This window comes from Ursus americanus, chromosome 12 (genome assembly GCF_024610735.1).
Source record: "Ursus americanus isolate L20-20 chromosome 12, mUrsAme1.1.p, whole genome shotgun sequence".
In the NCBI taxonomy this organism is placed as follows: Eukaryota; Metazoa; Chordata; class Mammalia; order Carnivora; family Ursidae; genus Ursus; species Ursus americanus.
In genome coordinates, this window is record NC_142138.1 from 2,356,045 (window position 1) to 2,362,341 (window position 6,297).

Here is a 6,297-nt window from a genome sequence, read left to right on the forward strand (position 1 = left end):
AAGCAGGATTTATCCCAGGAATGCAAGGTTGGTTTAAGATTCAAAAACCAATTAATGTAATACAGCAATAGCCTACAAAATACAAGCTACACGATCATCTCAATACAGAAAAAGCAACTGGCAAAATCCAACACCCTTTCATGAGTAAAAAACAAAGAAGCTAGGAATCAAAGGAAACTTCATCAACCTGGTATAGAGCATGTAAAAAAAACCCACAGCTAACAACCTATTTAATAGTGGAAGCCTGAATGTTTCCCCCTAAAATCAGCAACACGACCAGGGTATCTGCTCTCCCCACTTCTATTCAGTATTATACTGGAAGTTCAAGCCAGGGCACCTGGGCAAGAAAAGGAAAGAAACAGCATCCAGACTATAAAGGAAGAAGTGAAACTATCTCTATTTGTAGATAACATGATTGTATATATTGGAAATCCGAAGGAATCCACTAAAACCTGTGAGAACTAATAAATGGGTTCAGCAAGTTTGCAGGACACAAGAACAGACAAAACACAGTTTTCTTCTATAGACTTGCAATGGGTAATCCAAAAATGAAAAGAAGAAAACAGCTCCACTTACGATAGCATTTAAAAAAGTAAAATACAGGGACACCAGGGAGGTCAGTCGGTTAGAGGTCTAGCTCTTGTTTTCAGCTCAGGTCATGAACTCGGGGTCATGGGATCAAGCCCCAAGCCAAGCTCTGCACTCAGCACAGAGTCTGCTTGTCCCTCTCCCTCTGCTCCTCTCTCTCTCTCGCTCTCTCTCATAAATAAAGCTTTTAAAAACAAAACAAAAACATACCATTTGTAAAATAAATGAATAAATACTTTGGAATAAATTTAACAAAGAGTGCAAAACTTGTACACCATTGAAAGAAATGAAAGCAAGATTAAATAAATGGACAAGGCTCTCATGTTCATGATTTGGAAAACTTCGTATCAAATCCATCCGCAGACTCAATGAAATCCATATCAGAATCTCAGCCGGCTTCTTAGTAGAAATTGACAAGCCAGTTCTAAAATCCATATAGAATTGCAAAGGACCCAGAATAGCCAAAACAATCTTGAAAAAGAATAACAAAGTTGCAGGACTCACACTTCTGAATTTCGAAACTAACTACAAAGCAACAAATACCAAATAAATGAATAGAATAGAATCAACAGTCCAGAAATAAACCCATGTGTCTAAGGTCAACTGATTTTTAACAAAGACACCAGGAGCATTCAATGGGGAAAGAATGGTCTTCAACAAATGATGCTGGAACAACTGAACGGCCACATGCAAAAGAATGAAGTTGGACTTCTACCCAAACACTATATGGAAATAAGGCCTAAATGTAAGGGCCAAAACTACAAAACCCTTAAAAGAAGACATAAGAGTAAATCTTCATGACCTCAGATTTGTTAATGGACTTTAGGGACAACGGAAGGACAAGTAACAAAATAAAAAATCGATAAATTAGACATTATCAGAATAGAAAACTTGTACATCCAAGGACACTATCAAGAAGGTGAAAAGAAAACCTACAGAATGGGGAAATGTTTGCAAATCATGTGTCTGCTCAGGGACTTGTGTCTAGAATATATTAAGAAGACTTATAACTCAGTAATAAATAAAGAGACAACCCAATTTTTAAACAAGCAAAGGATTCAAATAGCTCGTTCTCCAAAGAGCTACAAATAGCCAATAAGCACATGAAAAGATGTTTGACACGTTTAATCATCCAGGAAATGCAAATCAAAACCACAAGGAGATACAAATTCACAGCCACTAGGATGGCTGTAATCAACAAGTCAGATAATAACAAAAGTTGGCAAGGAGAAATCAGAACCCTCATACACTACTGGTGGGAGTGTAAAATTGTGTAACCTCTTCAGAAAATAATCTGGCAGTTCGTCGATTAAACGTAAGTTTCCATAAGGGTTTCCATAAGACCCATTCCTAGGTATCTACCCAAGAGAAATCAAAACATATGTCCACGCAAAAACTTGTACACAAATGTTTATAGAAATGTTATTCATAATGCCAAAACGTGGAAAGAACTCAAATGTCCATCAAATGATGAACAGATAAACAAAATGTGGTCTGTCCACACAATGGAGTATTATTCTGCCATTAAAAGGGAATAAAGTACTGATCTGTGCTACGGCATGCGTGGACGTTGGGAACACCATGATAAGCGAAAGAAGCTAGTCACGAAAGATCACCTAGTGTATTTGCTTGTGTTTCATTTATATGCAATGTCCAGAATAGGCAAATTTATAGAGATAGACAGTAGATTGCAAGTCTGTAGAAGAAAACTGTGTTTTGTGTGTCGATCTTATGTCCTGCAGCCTTGCCGAACTCAGTTACTAGTTCTCAGTGGTTGCTTAGGGCTGGGAGGAAGGTGGGGGGGTAGGAGGGCAAGAGCTCAAAGTTTCAGATTTCTTTCTGAGGCGATAAAAAAGATCTAAAATTGAATATGGCTGCACATATCTGTGAATACTAAATTCACCTTTTAAGTGGGTGGCTTGCGTGGCATGTGAATTGTATCTCCATGAAAGTATTAGAGAAAGAATGTGTGAACGCAGGGAGATAAGCCCCAGTCCTGGGCTAAGGGCAGGCCCCGAGGGCACCCTCCCCCAACAGAAGATGCCCACATTTCCACTGTGGCCTCCTAGCAGCCAGAGCCCCACTATAGACAAGGCAGCAGACCACAGGTCCAGAGCACCTGGATTCTTGGCCTCAGCTGTCCCACGCCTGTCTAGCTTCAATCCTCACTGCTTCCCCCTATGGCTATATTCTACCGCCCAGGGGACAGCCTGGGGTGGGCAGGCAGAAAGTAAGAGACAAGCCCAGCCCATTTGTTTCCAGAGAAATGGTGGGAAAGGGAAAGAGGAAAGGCCAGGCACACCTCTCCAAGCCCCATTAGGCAGATGGCCGGGAACGGCGGCCCCAAGCACATTTATCCAAGGGGCCTCACTCAGCCCGTCCTGGCCACAAAAACGGAACTCCCGCCAGTCAGCCCTGAGTCATTCCCTCTCGGCCCCCCAAGGAAGAGGTGATTTCCTGCCTGGCCCTCTGGCCGGCTCAGGCTCCTCCCACGGGCTAGGCATCCTCTTATCTCACCCCAGGCCCTCTCCCAGGGCGGCAGGCCAGCCAGTGTCTGACGGTCGTGGGCTGGGCCCCCTGTTTCCTCAGCAGGAAACATGGATTCAGGGGTCAAAGACAGCCCAGCAGCTGAGTAAGAGCAGCTCAGGGCCAGGCTGTCCCATGGAGGATGGAGGACGGAGGCCTGACCCCACTGGGTTCCCCGCAGCTCTCTCGCTGGGGGTCACTGCTGGACGCGTACTGGTGGTCCTTTCCCCATTTACTTGAAGTAAGCCTCTCTTGACGCCTGTCTTGACTCAGCCTCCTACTGTGGGAGAGACTCACAGCAGCCCCTTGCCGGGCGCCTACCGTTAAGCGAATAAAACGGATGAAACGGTGCGAGGTGTCCATGTAACGGTGAAAAGAACAGGCTTTGGAATCAAACAGACCTGAATTCAAATCTCAGCTGTGCCCCTTAACGGTGACTTTGGACAACTCATTTAATTCATCTCAGCCTGCATTTTCGCTTCCCTAAAGGAAGGACAGGGAACCTGAGAGAGTCACTGAGGGAAGAAACCAGACGGGGCATTAGCATCGTGCTGGCAAGTAGCCGGTGTTCACTGGCGGTAGCTATGACGATGGCAGGACAGGGGTCGGGGAGGAAGAGGCAGGCCCGCTCCCACCCAACTCTTACCCAGGAAGAGGGAGTTAGGATGACAGTTCCCCTCTGGCAGGGTTCTCGGCTTATCTAGCTCAGGCAAGGCTAGCATAGCTGTTTACATATAAAAGTACCCCAACAGGGGCACAAAATTCTAGGGGGAGTTCTGAGAGGAAGGAAAGGTTGTGTGTATGCAACCCAGATGTCCTCAGGGCAGCCCTTTGGGACCACCTTTTCCATTTATATCCCATTAGAACAGCTCAGTCCCTTTTCCACATCCTCGGGAAGTCCACACCCCCCTCTGTTCCTACTGGCCCCTCCCTCCCATGGTTCACACCGTCACGATCACCTCTCGACCTGAATTCTGTGGCTGCCATCCTCTCTCCACTCCACAGGTATCACTCTTCTTCTCCCTTGGTTCTGAAAACACCACGGATGAAGGCTGAGCGTCGAGGACACTGTCACTGAGTGTGTGGGGGAGGGTGTTCTGGGGCGGCTGGGCATTCACAGAGTAGCCAGTAAACTCCAGCCTGGGCATGAGGCATCACTGTGCTGAAACTTCCCTCCCACGGTCCTTCTACCGGGATTTCTCACTGGTGAGGCTTTCTTCTCTTCGGGTTGCCTAGTAAGTCTTTCACTTACTAGCCCTCCTCCTTTTTGTCTGGAGCTACCACAGTATAATCCCAAATTCCCACCAGTTTCGCACTCTGCAAATTTATCTGTCTCCACTCCGTCTTACCAAGGCCGTGCCCAAAGGCTTGCCAAGTGGTTCATGATCCCAAAAGAGCTACAAGGCCTCTGGAAGGAATGTAAAATTGCCTCTCTCTTTTTAAATTAACCTTTCTGCTCTGTTACAGGTGGTTGGGGGATAAGAAAAGTTGGAGCCTGGTCTTGAATCACAAAGGAAGTTCCAACAGACTGAGAGATTGGGGGGTCCTGTGCCTGGGGAAGCAAGGGACCAGAGCTCTGTGGCAGAAAGGGGGTTGGGTTTGGGAGCAGTGAAGGGAGCATCTTGGGGAAGGGATTCCAGGAAGGGGAAGATGAAAGGCATTAGGCCCTTGCGTTCCAGCATCGAGAGATGAGTCTTGGCCCAAAGGATCCATGGAGCCATGAAAGGATTTTAAGCAGGGAAAGAATAACAGCAAATTTGAGCTTCAGAAAAAGCACTGAGTGAGGAGATTAGACCATCGTCAACTATCAGAATAGCAAACTTAAAACAACCTTGACAAAGGTGTGGGGAAAATACAGTGCTCTGACACCCTGCTAGAACAATCGAACAAGTGGAGCCATCCTTTTGGAGAGGGTTTGGCAATGCTGGGGAAGTAAGTGATGGGGAGATGGAGAATCCAGGGGCCCAGAGTTGCCTGTCCCCGACTGTCTGACGGGTGTGGGAAATCTGGGGAAAGGGGGAGAACAGGCACGGGCTCACCAGAGCCACTTCTCTTCACTGTTCAGTGACATCATTTTAGCAGCTTGAAATCGGCCATGGCAGCATATTTGCACCAAAAAAAGCTGCAAATGCTACAAAACACGGCTCCCTCCTGCCCCCAGACAGTAGTTTAACAGTAGACTTACTGTCTGAGCCAAGCCTCATCCAGCAACCCCTTAAATTCTCTCAGCAACAGCTCCACAGAAATCAAATACAGGCTTTTCTATTTCTTATATCCCAGCGGAAAAGCCTGGGGCTGCTGACCTGGGCTGGACCTTGAGGAGCCTACTGGACTCTTTGGCCAAAGAGTGGGCATTACCTAAGTGGTCTCCTTTCCCCTAGGCCTCTTCTAGCTCCCCTTGATATTCTAAAGAAGCAAAGGACTGGGGAAGTCACCTCTTCCCAGCTGTGTGGAAACAGAGAAAAATGAGGAAATGACAGGGACAGGTAGCTGGACCTCCTTTCACACAGAGCCCCCATCTCAACTCTCGACAGACAAAGCCCCTTTTCTTGCGGGTTCTGCATCTTTCTCCACTATTACGTGGTCTCCCTGTAGAAGTCACAGACTGGGTAAGGCTTGGATGCAGGACTGGAGGGAAAATGAAGATTTGAGGATAACCTTCAGGTTCCAGGCTTAGATGCACAGAAACCCAGGGTGAGATGCAGAACATCGGTAGAGAAAAATCCGAAAGGGTGTATGGGAGTTAGTGATAGTTGCATTTGGGACTTGGTGTATTTAGGAGAAATGCCCGTGGAAAAACAAATAGAGACACCCAAACGTAACTGAGAATTTGAAATTCAAGAGATCGGTACAGTCTTGGGGGTTACAGGTCTATAGATGGAACTGAAGCCATGAGATCACTCGGGGTGGGGGGGGTTGATAAAGGGCAAAGCAAGAACACCTGGGGAACAACAACATTTAAGAGAAAGAGTAAAGAAAGAAAGAAACTGGGAGGGAATGCTCCAGGGGGTAGGAGGAAACCAGGAGAATGTGATACTTTGTAGAAGCCAAGGAAGGAGGAGAATATCAAATGTTGCGGAAAGGTTGAGCATGATAACGGTTGAGATGAGAGACACAATGAGGTTATTGTGGCTGGTTGAGAGTGAGGACAGCGGTAGGAGACGAGATTGAAGTAAGCAGGAA